Source organism: Kogia breviceps, chromosome 20 (assembly GCF_026419965.1).
Source record: "Kogia breviceps isolate mKogBre1 chromosome 20, mKogBre1 haplotype 1, whole genome shotgun sequence".
Taxonomy (NCBI): Eukaryota; Metazoa; Chordata; class Mammalia; order Artiodactyla; family Physeteridae; genus Kogia; species Kogia breviceps.
In genome coordinates this window covers 15,220,130-15,241,763 of record NC_081329.1, presented here as the reverse complement: position 1 = coordinate 15,241,763, position 21,634 = coordinate 15,220,130, and positions in this window count along the sequence as shown.

The following is a 21,634-nucleotide window of genomic DNA, read 5'->3' as shown; positions in this document are numbered from 1 at the left end:
ACTCATTCAAGGAGAATTATTCTCCTTCCTTGGAAGCCTCCAACATTTCCTCTCCCATTCTCACTCTTATTTGATGACCTTGGGCCATATTTCGTTGAAAAAATACCCCCAAAATTGAAGTAATAAGATGAGAGCGTCTATAAACTGTGGCTCCCTCATCAACCGACTTGTCTATATCTACATCCAAATACTCTGCCTTCTCTCCTGTCTCTCTCTGTGTTACCCTTGAACACCAATCCCAACATCTCTCTCCGACTCCAGTAATTCTCCCCTCAGCCTCCTGCAATATCCTTTTTACCTTTACCACAGCGTTCCTACCAACACGCACAGTGGAATGTCTCCCATCTAACCGTGATCTTTCCTGATCTTGTATTTCCCTCCAGCTACTACCTCATTTATGTTTTCTTTGGAGTGAAATTCTTTTAATATTTACTGTCTCCAAATTCTCTTTTCACCTTCCGTCTTAGACCCTCTTCAATCAGATTTTTGCTTCAGTCCCTTCAAAGAAACGGCTCATTTCAAGGGTGCTAATAACTTCCATGTTGTTAAATCCAGTGGTCAGTTCTCAGTCCATTAACAGCAGTTTCGCTCCCGGTCGTTTCCTCCCCTTGGCTTGGTTTACCGTGCGAGCCACACTCCTTTCTTACTGGCCACTCCTGCTCGCTCTGCTTTGCTTGTTTCTTCCCGCGCTGACCTCTACACACTGCGGTGCCTTAGAGCTCACTCCTCGGTCAACTTCTTTACCTTCACTTAACCCCTTAGGGCTCTCACACAGTCTTATCTCTTTCTGTTAAAATTTATTTGTTTATTTATTTTTATTTGTTTGGCTGTGTCGGGTCTTAGTTGCCGCACACAGGATCTTCGTTGAGGCACGCGGGATCTTTTGTTGTGTGAGGGCTCCTCGTCGCGGCGCGCGGGCTTCTCTCTAGTTGTGGCGTGCGGGCTCCAGAGCACGTGGACTCTGTAGTTGGAGGCCCGGGGCTGTCTAGTTGAGGCGGTAGTTGTGGCGCGTGGGCTTAGTTGCCCGGCGGCATGTGAGATCTTAGTTCCCCCACCAGAGATCGAACCCACGTCCCCTGCATTAGAGGGCGGATTCTTTACCACTGGACCACCGGGGAACTCCTAACACGGTCTTAAATCATTAAGCACCATTCATACACAGATGACTCCCAGATCCAAATTTTTAGTCCAGATCCCATCCCTGAACTCCAAACCTCTACAGTTTCCCTCCCACTATCCAAAAGCAGAGTGTTCCTATGAGACCTTTCATAAGCCAAAATGGTGTAAAGCACAGAAGCAGTTACCTTAGGACACATCTTGCTAAGGAATGCACAAAATAAGTCTGGGTAAAGCACAGATGCTCACAGACACAGTTCAAAGCTATGGGGCTTGATGCTGAGTGTAGTTCTTGGGGAAGGAGCTTGGCGGTGCCCCTCTCGCTGCTGGGGCTGCACCCTGCCTCTGTAACAGCTCGCTGCAAAACAAACTCTCAATGCCATTTTCACTTTTTGCCTTTTTCTGTAAAAGCAAAATTCCTCTTCAGGTTTCTTTCCATTAGTGAAAACAGGTGCTAATGTAGGGCTTTCGTAAAAACAAAGTGGTATAAAGCAAACTTTTGAAAAGGGAGTACCTGTGTGTCTAACGATGTTGGAGATCATCCTTGTCCTCCTTTCTTGCCACACGCGCCGCATTCAATCTGTCAGCAAATTCTGTGGCACCATCTTCCAAACTGACTCATATTCTGACCACTTCTCATTACCTACCGTGCTATACCCTGGTCCAAGTCGCCGTAATCTTGCACTTGGATTATTGCAGTAGTCTTCTAACTGGTCTCCCTCTTCCGTTTGTACTTCTTGGCAGTCTATTCTCTATATAGGGGTCCTGTTAAAAGGCAGGTCTGGTGAGATCAGCCCTTTGTACAAAACCCCCAATGTCTTCCCACCTCACTCAGTTAAAAACCCAATGCCCTGGGCTTCCCTGGTGGCGCAGTGGTTTCAGGTCCGCCTGCCGATGCAGGGGACGCGGGTTCATGCCCCGGTCCGGGAAGATCCCACGTGCCGCGGAGCGGCTGGGCCCGTGAGCCATGGCCGCTGAGCCTGCGCGTCCGGAGCCTGTGCTCCGCAACGGGAGAGGCCGCGACAGTGAGAGGCCTGCACACCACACACACACACACACAAAAAAAAAAAAAAAAAAGAAAACCCAGTGCCCTGCAACAGCATTTAAGACCCTCACCATCTGCTGCCCGCACAGCCCTTCTTCCTGCTTCCCTTCCTGTATTTGTCTCTTGTTCATCTGCCCTGTACTCCTTGCTACTCTTCAAACTCATTACGTGATGCTCCTTCCTCTGGGCCTCTGCTTGGAACATTATTTCTCACATATCCTTGTGGATTGCTTCTCACTATGCTTTGTTCAAATGGCTTCTTCTAAGTGCGGCCTTCCCTGATCACCATATTTAAAATGTCAAATTGGCACTCCCTGGGCTTCCCTGGTGGCGCAGTGGTTGAGAATCCGCCTGCCAATGCAGGAGACACGGGTTCGTGCCCTGGTCCGGGAAGATCCCACATGCCGCGGAGCGGCTAGGCCCGTGAGCCATGGCCGCCGAGCCTGCGCGTCCGGAGCCTGTGCTCCGCAACGGGAGAGGTCACAACAGTGAGAGGCCCGCATACCGCAAAAAAAAAAAATAAATTGGCACTCCCTGTCTCTGGACCACTTTTTTTTCTTCATGAGGTCAGGCATTTTTGTTTGTTTTATTTACTGCTTTATGCTTACAGCCTAGAAGTGCTTGGCACATGCTAGGCATTCGGTATAGGTTTGTTAATTGAGTGAGTAAATAGCACTTGTGAATCAAACCAGGATGGAATAGATATCTCCAGCACTTTATGAGGAATAAATCCTGTTAAAAACATCAGAATTTGGGGGTTGTTGGTAACTTATTAAGATATTTCCAAGGAGATTTTATAATGTAAAAGGTATCAGGTCAACCTGACAAGGTGCTGACCTAACGGTCTTGCATTAATTAGCATGTTGTGATATAACTAAAAGGTACAAAAGAACCAAGACTGCTGTCATTGTTACTCCACTAGCCAGTGTCCATATTGGATGTGATTGCATGAGCCAACAGGCCCTGGAGTGTATGAAATGAACAGTGGGCATAAGCAGAATTTCTGCAGGAAGCTGGATCAGCTCTTTTAGATCACTGAGATTCTGTCTGTGGTAAAGAAGTAGCAAATATGCTGCGTGCAGTGCTTGAAAGAGCGCCAAGGGCTTTAGGGTAGAAAGCCATCCCACTTCATTGCAGCAGAGCATGAAATCACCCTATTACCTTTTACCAGGTTACTTACATAAAAAGATTGTAGCTATTAATAAAACATCATGCATCCTTGTTTCTCCAAGGAAAATGATGACAGAACGGTGTCATTTCCCCTGCCTCCTTCTTTGGGTCACTTTTTGCTGTACTGCATTATGGTCAGCATGGGTTGGCCACGAGGTTAGATTGTTTGTCTGGATGACCGTGAAGTGGGTTTCCTTATACTAAGGATTTCTATCACAGAATCTCTGTTTTCTGGTTAATCCATGTCTAATCGGGAGAGAAAGTCGTACAAATACGGTCATATACATCACATTTGTCACACGTTCACGTTGCTGAGCGATGCCATACATAGTTTCCTTCACTTTCCTGGGATAGATTTGTTTTGTAATTGATGCCTTATTTTTCAGTTAGGTTGTGCTTTGTCTTCTGGCTGAGTCACACCCACTCAGTGTTTTTATTCTAATTTGTCTGCCCTTCTGTTCAGTTGGTGAAAGCTTTCCCACACTTGTTTTATTATCAGCCAAATTGAATGTCCCTTTAGTGTCTGACATTCCATTTTTAAACTGAGAATTGTGTCCAGGACTTTTACAAAACTTCTCATGTAGACATTAATTGCAATAAAAAAAATAGCTGCCTGTTAGGAAGGTTGATTTGGCATAATAATCCAAAATGGACTAATGGATACACAGAAAATCCTGAGAATACCACGAGAGTTTAAAAATGAGAACAACATCCCATAAAGAATGGTGTTACCTAAACATTTGGGCCAAAATCTATATTTTTGATGTTTCTGTGTAGTGTAACATAGACAACCTCAATATATTTGTGTCCCAGTTAAAATACATTTTAGGGATTCAATTTTCACTTAAATAAATACTTTTTTAGTTTCTAACTTGGGATATAAGATGTTCATCACCGTTATTTCTAATAGGGAATGATAAACTTAAATACATATATTTTTAACATCTTTATTGGAGTATAATTGCTTTACAGTGGTGTGTTAGTTTCTGCTTTATAACAAAGTGAATCAGCTATACGTATACATATATCCCCATATCCCCTTCCCTCTTGTGTCTCCCTCCCACCCCTCTAGGTGGTCACAAAGCACCGAGCTGATCTCCCTGTGCCATGTGGCTGCTTCCCACTAGCTATCTATTTTACGTTTGGTAGTGTATATATGTCCGTGCCACTCTCTCACTTCGTCCCAGCTTACCCTTCCCCCTCCCCGTGTCCTCAAGTCCATGCTCTAGTAGGTCTGTGTTTTATTCCTGTCCTACCCCTACTCTCTTCATGACATTTTTTTTTTTTTTAGAACTTAAATATTTAACAAAAGAAATAGTACAGTACAGCATGTTTATACAATAGAATATTATACAGCATTTACAACATTTTAAAGTGTTTTTAAATGATATGTCAAGTACTTGTTCCAAAATAGTAACAGGGTTATTGTTATCTTCCATATATGATCACAACTATGTAATAATAAGCATTAGAAAAAAATGCTGGCACAAAATACATCAAAATACATCAAAAAATTTAAAAAATTTTGTTTTAAAAATTTTAATATTTTAAATTTAAATGTACTAAAATTTATTTGCTTTTAAATTTCACTGGGGCTTCCCTGGTGGCGCAGTGGTTGGGAGTCCGCCTGCCGATGGAGGGGACACGGGTTCGTGCCCCGGTCTGGGAAGATCCCACGTGCCGCGGAGCGACTGGGCCCGTGAGCCATGGCCGCTGAGCCTGCGCGTCCGGAGCCTGTGCTCCGCAGCGGGAGAGGCCACAGCATTGAGAGGCCCGCGTACCGCAAAAAAATAAAAAAAAATAATAATAAATAAATAAATTTCATTGAATTTTTTATTTGTTAAAATTGTTTTATTCAACATTTAAAAAATTCTAACCCTAAAAAAAAATTTTATTGGGAAAAGAAGAATTGTTTCACACTTCTGCAAATCTTCTTAGCATGTGACTTACTAGACATCTGAATTCTCCTGTTTCTGCATTTAATATGTTGTGATACTCCCCATCATGAAGCCTCTGGAAAACTCCACTGTATTTATGAGAAAACAAGAGTAAAATGGCAAATGACACCTTAGTATTATTACAAAAGTAGTTTTGACCTCATCTAACCACTGGCAGGCTTTCAGGGCCTCCCAGGTGTCCCTGGCCTGCCCTTTGAGAATCCATGGTCTAGGTCCTCTCTGAGCTAATTCTATAAGCTCTCCCAGTGAGCAACATGGGATTGTGCACCTGCCCCTCCTGAACCCTGATCTCTTCCAGTCACCTGCCCCAAACAATTCATTCTTCTAAGTTAAGGCATTATTTTCTATCAAAGTGCAAATACCAGAGGGAGAGAGAACATATTAAGCTGTTAACAGCTATCAGTTCCTTAGTGTGAAGAAATCTAACTCATTTCAACTCGTGAGTCCAGGAGAACAGAAAGGAGGTGACAGAGAGAGAAGGGCCAGAAACAGGGTATGGAAAGACCCACCTCCCCAGTTGAGCATGAACATTTTCGGTTTCACAGCAGGGCATGGGAGCAACCTGGTTTCGGGATACTTAGCCCACAGCTATGAAAAGAAGCCATTTCCTAATCTGTTTTAATTGCTTATCCTCCAGGGTTACCTGAGTTGCAGTACCCCTGTGGCTTCTAATATCCAATTTTGGACTCATTGATCCAGGAAATCGAAAGAGTTACAGCCACTAATAAAAAGCCAACCAAAATAAAACCCACTAATTTCTATGAAAAAGTATTTTTATTGATAACCATGCAGGAAGCTCTTTATTAATCTGTCTTCATCCTATTTTGTCTTTCAACTTCCTTTAAACCTAGAGATGCCTTATGCTGCCTTAGATCCTTATATTTTTCTTAAATAATTTTTTCTTCTAATTATGACTTATCCTTAGACATGAGTTGCTATTTCTTCATTCCTATGAAAGTAACAGTTTCATTTGAGCATCTGTGCTGAGACCTTGAAAATTAAATTCTAGTCTTTGTTAACAGGGCAAAATGGAAATAGTGACAGGTAATACATGACAATTCAGTATACTGGTAATTTCTGCCAATGGAATTACTACAAACACACTTAATTGGGGGGAAAACCCGATAAACTTTAGCTACTGACTCTGCGGGTCTTTGCATTGTTAAGTGTTGATTTCTTTCCAAACTGGCTGTAGCAAGCACCTTCGGAGAGTAGAGCTGACTTCTTTGTGGGATGCATCTGATGGGATTGCTGGCCCAGTTACCTGGTGCTGGGTCCCTGAACGGTGAGTGATCTGCTGAGATTAGGTCATGTATTCAGGCTGAGATTGGGTCACTCTAGGACTGAGCTCAAATTATAGTTTTGGTGAAATGCTTGAGTTTAGTCGGGAGAAGTAAGTCACACCAGGAGGGGAAGTGCAAGAGGTCAAGATTAGGTGCAAGGAAGGTGGAGGCAAAATTACTTAGGACACACGTTGAGTAAAGGTGAGAATGATAATTGCGTGCTGCCTAGGTTGGCCTTCTAGTGGTAAAGAACTGGCCTGAGAGGGAAGAAGTTGTTTTGCAAACAAACTGGGCAGTCTTGTGCTGAGGGAGAATCAACCGTTGTGGGCTGTGAATAAGTGTTCTGAGTCAACTGTGCAAAATATTTTCTAAGTTACCCTGTTCAAACAGTTGTCTGTTTGCTCATGACATATCAGCAACATCACTAGAATATTCATGATTTTTATTTTTCAGTTACAAAACAAAATTTTTGGAAAAATGCCTCTTAATAAAGAACATAAGCCAAGGATACATGGCATGTCAGAAAAAAATAATACTGAAGTTATTTGACTGGGGTTTATCTATGATTTTTAAGAAAAATCTTCCAGTTCTTTGCTAATTACTATATTTATCTTTTGGATAGTCAATTGGCTGTATAGTTCCCCCTCCCCCAACAAGTGTTGTAGACAAGGAGTTTCCTCTCAGCCTCATTTACAGGAAACTTGCTTTACCAGCCTCCTGCTTTCACGTGCTACTGCTTCAGAGGAGCCCCTGATTCACCAGTGGTCGGAGAAGTTGCTGCTGACAGAGTCCCTGGTCTGGACAGCCCAGTGCTAAGGACATATTAGGACTAATGGAGACTTTCTCTCTTATATAATCAGTTGAACAATCTTTTTTTAAAAACAGATTTTGAGAGGAAAATGGACAGCTGCTCCAGACATTCTGGGAGTAGAACAAGCAATCATGGATTTTCTTTTGCAGAAATGTCTATAGATGGCTTCCTGTTAATGGGAAGATTGTGCTTTTCTCTGATGCAGTGCTGCCTCTTCACGCTTATATATTTCCCTCTCCATCTTTGCCCTCCAGCCACACTGGCCCTCTTACAGTTCTGCTCACACCATGCCATCTCCTGCCGGAGGAGATGCTGGGAATTTCTACCCATTTACTCATTCTTGATCTCTCACTTACAAATCGTTTTCTTTAGAACCCTACCCGGATTCTCCAAACTGTCCTGTACTCTTTAAAGTTCTCTGTTCCTTTGTGACGTAGCACACACCTCAGGGCCTATGCAATGTGTTTTAGCTTATGTGATTATCTGTGTGTTGTTTTCTTCCCAGCTGATTGAGAGCACGGTCTTCTCTCTGTTTTTGTTCACTGCTTCATCCGCAGTGCTTGCCACAGTGCCTGAAATATACTGGGAGCTCAAGAAATGCTAACGTATGAATGATGGAACAAGCAAACCAGCATTTATTGAGTACCTACTGTATTCCAGATACTGCGAAGGGATGGGAATACACCAATAAAACGTGTCCGGTCTTCAAGGAGCTTGAGCTCCCGTGAGAGACAGTCATGTTAGGAGATAAACTGCCACACAGCATGGTAAGAACTGCTATAGAGATATAAAAACCCAAAACGAAGAAACCAATAGACACCACCATCAAACAAAGAGAAACTGTGGGAACATAGAGTATGGAGCAACTAATTCTGCCAGTGGGTATTGGGGAATGTGGGCAGAGATAGGGTGGAAAGAACCAGGCTTTGGGTCAGGCAGATCTGAGCTTGAATTCTAGTTCTGGTACTTAACTATCAGCCTCTCTGATTCTGTTCCTCTTCTGTAAAATGGGAGTAATATCACTTACTGATACTTACTCAGCAGGGAATTGTGAGACTTACCTAAGACTAATGCTGCTGCTAGCTGCCGGTCATTGCCCTTAAAATCTGGCTAAGATTTTCGTATATCTCTATTCTCTGCCAGGGCAAAGCCCAAAGTCCTTCCCCAATTGTCCGCACATTTTCACAGGGTTTATGTCTCATGGACATCCCCAGCTTTGCTTTCCTCCTTTACTGAATTCTTGCTATCTGCTTGTTCTTTGTAGTTGTTTAAACTGAGAAAGTTTATGCCACCGAATTTCTGGAGGCTTTCTGAAATTTTGATTGGACATAAAATTATTTCAGAATCTTACATCTTTTGCAGTTCCTCGTTAGTAGCTACCATTACTCTCCAAACTCACCTAAAATTTACCTTGTCTTAAATGACAAGCTATGGTCTAACTGCAGAGTAATAAAAAACACTGTATTCCTCGTGAGTACTCACGTCCAGTTTTAGCATGATTTTTTTTGGGGGGGTGGGGTGAGAGCAGAATTGAGAATGAGAAGTGCTCTTATCAGAGTATCCTGTATACTAGTACATTTTGTATGTAATTTTCCACAGAAGTATTGATTTTAATCAACTTTCAAGATGAAGCACTATGTTTGTCAAAGCAGAACAATCAAACGTGCAGTGTTTTTCTTAGTGGAAGACTGGCCATAAGGAATGTGCTAAAATATATTAGTTATCTGTTAACCTCAACATGTAAGAAAGCACCAGATCATTAGCTTGTGTCCTGAAAAAATAGCAGCTAGCGGCAGCCAGACCCACTACGGTAGAAAGCTGAATCAGCAGAATGAGTGGCCTGTGAAGATGGCAGTTTGTGAGAAATGCCTGGCTGAGTGTGAAGCAGGGATCTTATTAAATGAATGCATATGATGCATAGTGTAATTATACCACTTATGGCAGGAAAATATCACCATTTTATCAAACAGTGTGCTGTATACATCACAATTCGTGGGATCATCTATCTCTGGGATACTGTGTGAGTTTTGCAATTCTGGAAGGGTTTCAAGATAAGTTTTGATTAATTTTTGGTGGTTATCTGGTTATTGAAGTGTAGCTTGATTTTTTGTGTATTTTTTTGTATTTTGTGTTTTTGTATTTTGTATTGTATATTTTTGTGTGTATATATATATATATATATATATATATATATATTTTTTTTTTTTTTCCAAATAAGGTCACATTCACGGGTTCTGGGTAGATATATCATTTGGGAGGGGCAATATTTAACCTATATGCACACACACACACACACACACACACACTCACACATATAGGTGTGTGTATATATAATATATATTACTAATATTAGTAGTATGTATAATATATATTAGTGATATAAACTTGTTAATAGAAAAACACTGACCTTTCTATAGAAAAATTGGCCAAGTAGAAGACTAGATATTTCACTAAAAAGAAATACAAAATGGTTAATAGAAATAGAAAACTAGATTCAAAAGCATAAATAATGAGGTATATATTGGGCTTCCCTGGTGGCGCAGTGGTTGGGAGTCCGCCTGCCGATGCAGGGGTCACGGGTTCGTGCCCTGGTCCGGGAAGATCCCACATGCCGCGGAGCAACTAAGCCCGTGAGCCATGGCCGCTAGGCCTGCGCGTCTGGAGCCTGTGCTCCGCAACGGGAGAGGCCACAGCAGTGAGAGGCCCGCATACCACAAAAAAAAAAAAAAAAAAAAAAAAAAAAATAATGAGGTATATAAATTCACAAGATACAAATATTTTACCCTATTGGATTGATAGATGTTTTAAAAATCAGTGTTATTGAGTGTGCAAGACAGGCATTTAAAAATATCAACGATGAAAATTATAGAATGCTGTATATCTTAATAAAATTGGAAGAAAAGAAAGAAAACAAAATGGGAAGAGCCAAGAAAATGTAAAAAAATAAATTTTTCCTTCCCTCCCTCCCTCCCCCCCTTCCTTCCTTCCTTCCTTCTTTCCTTCTTTCCTTCCTTCTCATCCCAGGGATCAGATCCGCATTGTGGTTTGGCAGCTCTCCCAGACTCCTCCTGCCCCCTCCCCATTTTCCCTCGTGGACATTTCTCCCAGTATATCTCTTGCATGTCTAATACCACTTTGGTGTCTGCTGCTCTGAGGACCCAGACTTACAGTGTTCCAGGCAGAGGTTACACAGGTGTCAAGGTCCTGAGGAGGCTGGCATTTTTGAGGATCATCAGGGAGGTTAGTGTGGCTTTCTTGAAGTGAAGAGGGGGAGAGTAGTAGGAGATGAGGTCTAGGGTACATCTGAAGTCCTTGCAGAAGAAAAATAATTGGCTTGGTTAATATAAAATCCTTTTTATGGAGAGGGATCAGAAGTGCTAAACAATGACATGTGTGTTAATTACAGAATTTAAGGGAAGGGCATTACAAACCCAGTATCTGACAGACTTCTCATTAGTGGCATTCAACATCTGTCTAGGTAGTAATGTAAGTGGCCAAGTTCTGGGCCATTAAAATTTTGATGTAACCCATTAAAGTGACTTATGGACCATAGTTCAAAGGGTGTTGCCATTGTACCTGTGAGAGTGGCAGCAGTAGAGTGTATTTTATGCAAATCTAATAGATTGGTAATGAATGATCCTGCTTAATAAGCTAGTTAAACCATTTGAGCCTTTACTCGAGAGTGATCATAAATGTCTTTTTCTAAAACTATTTTACAGTGCTAATCATTTAAGTGTAATAACACTTAACATAATGCCAAGCACACAGCAAGCATTAAGTTTATTTTGTTATTGATGGTAAGGATGAAGATGGTGATTCTTACAAGGTGTTAGTCACTCAAAGGAGCCTCCAGATGCTACTGAATGATCCAGAAGTAAAGAGACTAGAAACTTTCTTTCTGGAGGTTTGTGACTTAACTCCCTGTTTCACCGCAGACTGTAAACTTGACCTAGCCTGGACTGGATGGCACTTTCCACAGGGCCCTTAATTACTTTTACCTCCTCTCTTTTACCTCCATAACCCATAACAGGTCCTCTGCTTAACTCCTCGGAAGCAAAAGATTGGAAAATCCTTCTAAGCTTTAGAGACAGAGCAAGGCTCAGTCAAGCGATAAAAGCTTCGGAAATTAGTCTTGAATATTATCACTGTGTATCAATTGAAGTCAGATGAAGAGCTCTATGTTCATCCGAAGTTCTTTTTCATACTAATTAGATACTCTTCAAAGGTGTAATTACCATTTAAAAATTACTTGGGAGTACAGCATAGACAATAGGTTTTTAATGTCTTTTAATGTCTTTCTGTGTTTCTCATATTTCATTGGCATTTTCTTATTTCACCAATGAATCACAGGATTTTCAAGGACTTCCACCCCCACACCCCTGTAAGTTAAAATTCTAAACAGAAACTCAGCTCTCATGAAGAACTAGATGTAATTACCAGGGAAAGTGTATAATAATTAAAAATGAGATTGCATGGATTGTCAATCTGCTGCATGCTTCTCCTTCTACCACCACTTTGAGCAGAGAACTATTTCTGGCCTCAGGGGAGCTGCCTTGCAAAGAGGAGGTAAAATCCGAAGTTTGGCAATGTGCCCATTGTCACCATCTGTGGCACAGCTGAGATTCAGACTATGTGTGAGAAGCCCAGCCTCTCTGCTCTGCTCCACGCCATGTTTCTTGCTATCTTGTACCATCTCAGAAGGATGAGAATGGCATGGAAAAGAGTTCAAGTCTGTGAGCATGGCGTGGGGACATTTTAGGGAAGAGTGTTAAGTTTGGGGACCAAAGTAAAAAAGCCTGTCTGCTCTTCCAGGGTTATAGTGAGCTGCCCAGAAGGCAATGAACTTCTTTTCTGGGTGAGCAATTGACACAAGCCTAACGATATGGAGGGTAGCCCCTGGCTCACAAATCTTCAGTGTCTTGCCATTTCTCCTTGGATAAAGTACAATTCCTTAAAATGGCCTCTAGACCCATTAAGATCTGCCCCTGCCTATTTAATCCAGTCTTGCCTTTCACAAGCTCCTCTGTTCCATTTACTTCCTTCATCCCTTATATTCTCTTTGCTTCTTCCCAGTGTAAGGGCTTTGCATGTTCTAGACCCTCTGCCTGGAACACTATTCCGTTCTCTCTTTGTCTTAACAACTCCAATTCCTTCTTTAGATCATATCTGCATCACTGCTTCCCAAGAAAACCCTCCCTGCCCTCTGCCTGGCCCAGGGCCTCCCAGGGGCCTCTTCCTTGCTGTGTGTATCCATCTGTCCATGTGACTATTTGATTAAAGTCTTCCGCCCCTCCACCTCCCACTAGAGCATGCACCCCTCAGGACAGACACTGGGTCTGGTTTTACTAACCAGTGGATCTCCAGAACATAGCACAGAGGAGGGAAAAGGTGCTCAATGAACATTTGTTGACCCAGTGCCTGAGCAACTGTTTTAGAAGGATTGCTCTATCCCTCACTGTGCAGGAGGCCAGCCTTGGGTGCACTCTGGTGTTCTAAATGACTCAATGAGTGGCACGTGATGCTCTGGAAAGCATCCTGTCCAGAGAGTCAGGTACCTGCAACCCTTTCTTAGTTCTACTATTAATGAGCTTTCAGACTTTGGGCAGGTTGTTTAATGTCTTTATGTCTCCTCATATGTAAAATAGGATTGTCAGCATATGCTTATTTACCTTACCAAGTTATCCTTTTATACCAAGAATATTAAAGGTCTAGATAATGTTTGTGTGATCCAGACGTTATCAGGTAAAAAGGAGTTGGTTATAGGCAGTCGCTCGCTCCCATGCACAGAGATTCCTAAAAATGTATTTGAAAGTTGGAAAACAGTTATAAGGGTTACATTTCCAGAGAACTAAAATGCTTTACAATTCTGAATAATGGGTTGTTATGTGCTGCCTCTCTCAGATTCAGATATTCTATGAGGTGGGTAAGACCTTTGCACGTGTCCAGTACAGAAGGTCACCAGCTATCCCTGGGGATGGGAAGCGTGATCCAAGTATCTCCCCTTCTCCTGGCTGACTGTGTCTCCTGCCCTTTGCCATAGCAGCCAAAGCCTTTACTCATCTTTAGGTAGTTGGAAACAGGTGTAGGAAAAAGGGGTTCTATCTTTGCCACCCATGGTAGTTGCAAACATGACCTTAATGTTTATATTTACAGTCTTTTCTGTGTAATATGATAGAGCCCTCCCAGTCTGATTTTAAACTTAGTCGTGTATATTAGTGTCAAGGTTCTCCAGAGAAACAGAGCCAATAGGCTCTGTCTGTCTGTCTGTCTGTGTATCTATCTATCTATCTATTTCTCCAGGTTGGAATCATCATTGTTATCCTCATGGACTCTGGACTAGTCTCACCTGCCAGAGTGCTTTAGGTAGCTAGCTGTGCATTGTCAATCTCTCACATTATACCAACTTATATATACCTGTCTTGTGTTACAACCAGTAGGGGCCATAACGGGGAAGGATGTCAAACTCTTATCGGACTCATATCCATCTCCATGTCTGTGAAGGAGGGTGATCTCGAGTATTTCAGCAGTGTTCCATAGCAAAGTGCGAAGTGGCCCATGGAAGGGCAGGGGGTGTGGAATGGGAGGAGAGACCTGAAGTTTTACTTCAAAAGCATTTGAACACCCAGCCCCTGGTTCAAGTCATCCTAGTCAGGATAGGCTAGGTTTTGGTTAGAATAAACAACCATGTACCTTGATTCCCTAACCGCAAAGCTGTTTCTTGCTCACGCTACATGTCTGACGTTGGTCAGTGGGTACTCTGTTCCACATGGTCACTCAGGAACGCAGGCTGACGGAGGCACCATCTCAATACATGCTTTCGTGACCACTGTGGTCGGGGAGGAGAATGTGCTGACTCCTGAGCCGGCCCTTTGCCTGGAAGTGACACATGGCACTTCTACTTACGGTTCATGCCTAACTTGCTGCATGGAAAAACTGTCTTCACAGGAGTGGGGAGTTCTAACCAACTTCTATGGTTCTGTAATTGATAATTTGGCATTCATTAATTATAGGTCCAGACCAATAACCAAAGTTGTTTACATCTATCCATCTTTTGAGGGAGCACAGGAATTGAATGACAAACTCTCCAATCACAAACCCGAACATCTGTGATTCCGTTTTTGCCCGGTAGGGGACAGCCCCACTTAACAACTTCTAACCACTGTGGTAACAAAGGCCTTTGCCTCTAGTCTTCTCACTCCTCCTGCCTCCTGACTGACCCTGCTACTTACCCACGTGGCCCTACACGGCGTGGCATGCCCCCTTTTCTTGGGAACTGTAAGTAATACATTCTTCTTTCAAAGACAGTTGTCTCTGTGTCTGTCACCTTATCATATCTTATTAAAACAAATCCTCGATACCAAGCCTGAAACATGGAAAATGCAACCTTATTATATGACTGGAAAGAGAAATGGATATTTGTGGATGATTCTAACGGCTAACACATTGGGTTACTGCTGTGTTCCAGGTACACAACACGACCTTGCCTGACACTTGCCTCAGTTCATAACCGTTGCCACCTGGCACGCTAAAGCTTATGTTCATGTTGGAAGAAATGGCTCCTTTAACCACTCTGCTATTTTGCCTTTTACTTGTAAACTGAAAACACTATGATATTTACTAACTTTTGGTGTTTTGTGAAATGGGTAGGGGAGATGATATTATTTCTCATCCTTTGAAAAGGCAAAATCGGAGGCACAGAGATGACCTTGTTCTAATATCCCGTGGTTATCCAATGCAAGGTCACTCTGAAGACCCAGGTCTCATACTGGCATCTTCACAAAACCATGGTCCCAGGAAACTGTTTCATTTTAATCCAGATAGAAGACACATTTAGACTCCCAACAGCTAATGGCCTGAAGTCCAAGGTTTTTTCTAAATTGGTTGAGATAGCACTGATAAATACTGAAAGTTTTTTTGAAACAAAAATTCATGATGCAAGAGCAAAACATTTCTCTTAAGCTTTCAGCCAGACTGAGAAATCTGCACACTTGATTTTGAGTCGGGGGGGAAATTGAGGCAAAAAACTTCACAGGCTTAATCCAGACCCCCCCATCTCAGTAGAGACCTCAAAACCCTTCAGGACACCACATTCCACAGATGGCATGTTGCCAGTAACAGAAAAGGCAGAACAATGAGCAAACCAGCCGTCTGTCCACAGGAGAGAACGCTCTCAAATGTCTGGCAATACTCCCTGTCTGTGCAGCTCCCTCTTTCAGCCCGGATGGTTTTCTCTGTTGCACGGTGTGCATGCTTCCTGACATTAAAGACGTCACTAGGGGAGGGTTGGGTTGTGCAACTCTTCCTCTTTCCAACTCTTGAAGCTTGGCTTATGCAGCTCAAGAGTCCCCCACAGCCCTGGCATCTGGTTTCCTTCTGGGAGACATCTGCCTGTTGAAAGAACAGGAGGCTGGAAGAAGAATAGATAGAATAGGATCCGCAGGGCTCAGATTCTTAGGGGAAAAGCACATGACCTTGGCCCCGTGGTTCTGTTCATGAGAGGTTTTAGGTAGAGATCCTGTTGACTCCTATAAGAAGTTTGGACAAACTGTAATGATGCTGTTGGAAGAAAACCTTCTGAACACTGGGAAAATCCATATCATAAACGAAAGAGGCCTTTTGTATGTTTTGTATGCCCCCTAAAAAGTATACTCAGCGAATAACTGCATGCTGTTCTGCCCTCTGAAAAGTGAAATGACTAGAATTTTTTAAAATACCATTTCTGAGATTTCCTGCGAGAGTTGATATACATTTTCTACTAAATTCAAAGCACCATTTTCCTCTAATTGTTTTCAATATTTCTTCATATTGTTAGCATCTTTCAGAAAAGCACTGGCAGATTGCTTTCCTTAGAGGGAATAGAAGAGAATAAAATTCCATGATTTAATCTTTTAAAAGATGAGAAAAAAATCAAAACATCTAAATTCAGTGGTGGCTTCTTCTGGTTCATACATTAACATCTAAATAACATCCAGAAGTATGCTGTCTTAATGTTTACAAAAGTAGATCACAAATTTTAAAAAATTGTTTTTGTTATCAATATTCTCAGAAATACTTGATGTGAAATTTCTGATCTTCTTTAGAGCAGGGTTCCCAAATTATTAGAGAAATAAGTTCGTGAAATAAGGCTACTAAGTTCTGGTAAAGTCAAAATATTCAGAGGAAGGACATAGCATGACTGATGAAGAATATACAAAGGTTTGGTGCGTCAGAAACATTTTCCATATTGAATGCCTTTAGATTGGATCCTGTTATTGACTGGATGTTTGGATCCCTCCCAAAATTCATGTGTTAAAGCCCTAACCCCATTGTGATGGTATTTGGATATGGGGCCTGTGGGAGGTAACTAGATATTTTTTTACATTTTTAAAAAATAGATCGTTACTGGAGTATAATTGCTTCACAATACTGTGTTAGTTTCTGTTGTACACCAAAGTGAATCAGCCATATGCATACACATGTCCCCATATCCCCTCCCTCTTGAGTCTCCCTCCCACCCTCCCTATCCCACCCCTCTAGGTGGTCACAAAGCACCGAGCTGATCTCCCTGTGCTATGTGGCTGCTTCCCACTAGCTATCTATTTTACCTTCAGTAGTGTATATATGTACATGCCATTCTCTCACTTCTTCCCAACTTACCCTTCCCCCTTCCCATGTCCTCAAGTCCATTCTCTACATCTGCGTCTTTATTCACGTCCTGCCCCTAGGTTCTTCAAGACCTTTTTTTTTTTTTTAAGATTCCATATGTATGTATTAGCGTACGGTATTTGTTTTTCTCTTTCTGACTTACTTCACTCTGGATGACAGACTCTAGGTCCATCCACCTCACTACAAATAACTCAATTTCATTTATTTTTATGGCTGAGTAATATTCCATTGTATATAGGTGCCACATCTTCTTTATCCATTCATCTGTCGGTGGGCACTTAGGTTGCTTCCATGTTCTGGCTATTGTAAATAGAGCTGCAATGAACATTGTGGTACATGACTCTTTTTGAATGATGGTTTTCTCAGGGTATATGCCCAGTAGTGGGATTGCTGGGTTGTATGGTAGTTCTATTTTTAGTTTTTAAAGGAACCTCCGTACTGTTCTCCATAGTGGCTGTATCAATTTACATTCCCACCAACAGTGCCGGAGGGTTCCCTTTTCACCACACGCTTTCCAGCATTTATCATTTCTAGATTTTTTGATAATGGCCATTCTGACTGGCGTGAGGTGATACTCATTGTAGTTTTGATTTGCATTTCTCTCATAATTAGTGATGTTGAGCAGCTTTTCCTGTGCCTCTTGGCCATCTGTATGTCTTTCTTGGTGAAATGTCTATTTACGTCTTCTGCTCATTTTTTAATTGGATTGTTTTTCTGATATTGAGCTCCATGAACTGTTTGTATATTTTGGAGATTAATCCTTTGTCTGTTGATATGTTTGCAAATATTTTCTCCCATTCTGAGGGTTGTCTTTTTGTCTTGTTTATGGTTTCCTTTGCTGTGCGAAAGCTTTTGAGGTTAATTAAGTCCCATTTGTTTATTTTTGTTTTTATTTCTGTTACTTTAGGAGGTGGGTCAAAAAAGATCTTGCTGTGGTTTATGTCAAAGAGTGTTTTTCCTATGTTTTGCTCAAAGAATTTTATAGTATCTGGTCTTACATTTACATCTTTAATCCATTTGGAGTTTATTTCTGTGTATGGTCTTAGGGAGTGTTCTAATTTCATTCTTTTACATGTAGCTGTCCAGTTTTCCCAGCACCACTTATTGAAGAGGCTGTCCTTTCTCCATTGTATGTTCTTGCTTCCCATGTCATAAATTAGGTGCCCATATGTGTGTGAGTTTATCTCTGGGCATTCTATCCTGTACCATTGATCTATATTTCTGTTTTTGTTCCAGTACCATACTATCTTGATTACTGTAGCTTTGCGGTATAGTTTGAAGTTGGGAGGCCTAATTCCTCCAACTCCGTTTTTCTTTCTCAAGCTTGCCTTGGCTATTCAGGCTCTTTTGTGTTTCCATACGAATTGTAAAATTTTTTGTTCTAATTCTGTGAAGAATGCCATTGGTAGTTTGATAGGGATTGCATTGAATCTGTAGATTGCTTTGGGTAGTATTGTCATTTTCACAGTATTGATTCTTCCAATCCAAAAACATGGTTTGTTTCTCAGTGTTTTATAGTTTTCTGAGTATAAGCCTTTCACCTCCTTGGGCAGGTTTATTCCTAGGTATTTTATTCCTTTTGTTGTGATGGTAAATAGGATTGTTTCCTTAATTTCTCATTCTGATTTTTTGTTGTTGGTGTATAGCGATGCCAGAGATTTCTGTGCATTAATTTTGTATCCTGCAACTTTACCAGATTCATTGATTAGTTCTAGTAGTTTTCTGGTGGCAGCTTTAGGATTTTCTATGTATAGTATATGTCATCCGCAAACAGTGACAGTTTTGCTTGTTTTCCAATTTGCATTCCTTTTTGCTCTTTTTTTTTTTTTTTTTTTTTTAATGAGTGTGATTGTTTCCTGTCTTACTGGTTGTTTGTCCTGAGGCTTACAACACTGGAGTTTGTAGGCTGTAGGGTAGAGCTGGGTCTTGTTGCTGAGATGAGGACCTCTGTGAGACCTCACTCTGATAAATATTCCCTGGGGTCTGAGGTTCTCTGTTAGTCCAGTGGTTCCAACACGGAACTCCCACCACAGGAGCTTTGGCTGAGCCCCTGGCTCATGAGCCAAGATCCTGCAAGCCATGTGGGGTGGCAAAAAAAAAAAAAAAAGAGAGAGAGAACAGTAACAAGGTAAATAATAAAATTAGACTAGGACACTAACAGTTATGTTAGAAAGAATATAAAAATAAAAATATAGGTGAATCAACAACCAGAAGGAACAACAGTACCATAATAGTAAAAAAGAGGAGCATGGAAAAGAGAAAAAAAAAGAAAGAAAAGGAAAAAAAAAACAGGGAAAAGGCGTTGGCTGTGGAGGGCAGGGCCTAAGCAAGGTTTGGGTGGTGGGCGGGGCCTATGCTCAGGACCTACAGGGCTGGAAAAAGCCCTGGGGGCTGTGGGGGGTGGGGCTTAGGTTCAAGGAACAGAAGGGGCCCAGGCCTGGCCCCACCCCTCCTCTCAGAGGGCCTCACCTGGGAGCCCAGCAGGCTTCCTGGGCTCGAGTGGGTGGGGCAAATGTCCTCCACTCCTCTCCTGCTCCTCCTGTCCTGGATGGCCCCTCCTACCTGCCTCTCCTGTTCTCCCCTCAGCCTCTTTCCTATGCCCCCAGGACCAATGCGGCTGGGGTGGGGTGGGGCCCTGGAGAGCAGGGGACTGGCCTGGGAGCTCAGCAGCCTCCCCAGCGAGTGGGTGGGGCAATCGTCCTCCAGCTCCTCTCCCGTTCCTCCTGGAGGGCCCCTCCCGCCTGCATCTCCTGATCTCCCCGGCCTCAGGGGCTCCTATCCTGTCTGGTCTCCACTTCTCCTCCCGCCTCTGTCCCCCCACGTCCTACCAGTTCACTTTGCGGTTCTTCCTGTCTCCTTAGACATCAGGGTCCCCCACCAGTGTCCGGCAGGCACCCTAGTAGTTGTGGGGACACGCTAACTTAGTGTCTTCCCACACCACCATCTTCGGTAATTAGATTTAAATGAGGTTATGAGGATGGTGCCCTCATGATGGGATTAATGCCTGTATAAGAAGAGGTGGAGACTTGGGAGCTTTCTCTTGCCCCACAGCACACAAAAAAGAGGTCATGAGAGGATGCAGGGAGATGGCTCTGTCCTCAAGCCAGGAAGAGGTACCTCACCAAGAACCAAATCTGCTGGCATCTTGGTCTTGGACTTTCCAGCCTCCAGAACTGTGAGAAGTAAAAGTCTATTGTTTAAGCCATGTGGTCTACAGTATTTTGTTAGAGTAGTCTGAGCTAAGACAGACTCTAACCTGGAGATAGTTTCCTCTGACTTCACTACAGCCCCTTTTCTGAAAATGAGGGGTGAGATTAGCCTCATCCCTACAGAAAAAACATAGTGGCATGTGAAAACCTGGGACATCTCTCTCAAAGTACTAAACATTCCAGAAGAGGTCATCTGTTCTCTTATCTGTCATCTGTTCTCATCATCTCTTATTGGATCTTTGTTCTTTCTAGCACAGATTAAAAATGGTTTTATAGATCACTCTTGATTTCATGATTTTAAAAGATGATTGAGAGGAACAAAATAAAAGGAAATTTTCTTTAGATCGATGCTTCTCTCTGATGCCTCAAAAATATCAAGATAATTAGATAATCTCTTGATCTGCTTTTGTTACAGGTATTCTCAGGTTTGAAAGTAAGTTGGTTTCAAGAAAGACCTCATTTAACTCTAATTATAAGAACTGAAGGTATACACTGCACCTGAAAAGGCTGAGGGGAACCCCTAATTAAAGTGGTCAGATCAGAGGTAGTGTAGGTCTCAGCCCTCAGTACTCAGCTATGCTGTTAGTCACGTTTTCTTCTGAGTCTGTATGAAAACCATTCCCCTTCACAAGTCATGTCAGCCTTCTTGAGTTAGCTTTCTTCATTTCCAGCTTCCTTCTAATCAGCCTACTCACTTCCAGGGTAGCTTCTCTTCAGTTGGTTCTTTTTTTTTAAAAAAAAGATTTTTTGATGTGGACCATTTTTTAAAGTCTTTACTGAATTTGTTACAATATTGCTTCTGTTTTATGTTTTTTTTTTTGGCCCCAAGGCATGTGGGATCTTAGCTCCCCAACCAGAGATTGAACCCACACCCCTTGCTTTGGAAGGTGAAGTCTTAACCACTGGACCACCAGGGGAGTCCCTCGGTTGGTTCTTAAGAAGTTGTTGCTATTAGATCTTTCTTGCTTCCTCAGGGGATTATGGCAGTCTCTTGATGCCTCCTGAATCAAGACCCCAGTTCTGGTTTGTTGTAAAGCTCTTCCCTTGCCCTTGACAAATGGCCTTGCTTCCTTTCATACTCCTCATCCTCAAATCATGCCTTGTTCTTTTGGTTTCTTTGCTTAAATCCAGGAAGCATGTGATGGTGTAACATGCATTGGTGTGAGAATTAGGACAACTGGTGTCTAGTCTCAGCTTGGAAAACACCAGACTGTATAGCTTTGGGAAAGTGACTTAGCGCTTCAGGCTAGTGACTGTTTCTAGCAATTATGATGAGATTTCAGATGAGTCAACAAAAGCTGTTGGTTCTGAGCATAAACACTAAGTGAGAACTTATATCATAGAACCTCAAATCTTATCTCCTCCAGGGAACTTTTAATGCTCCCTAGGAAGGAAGT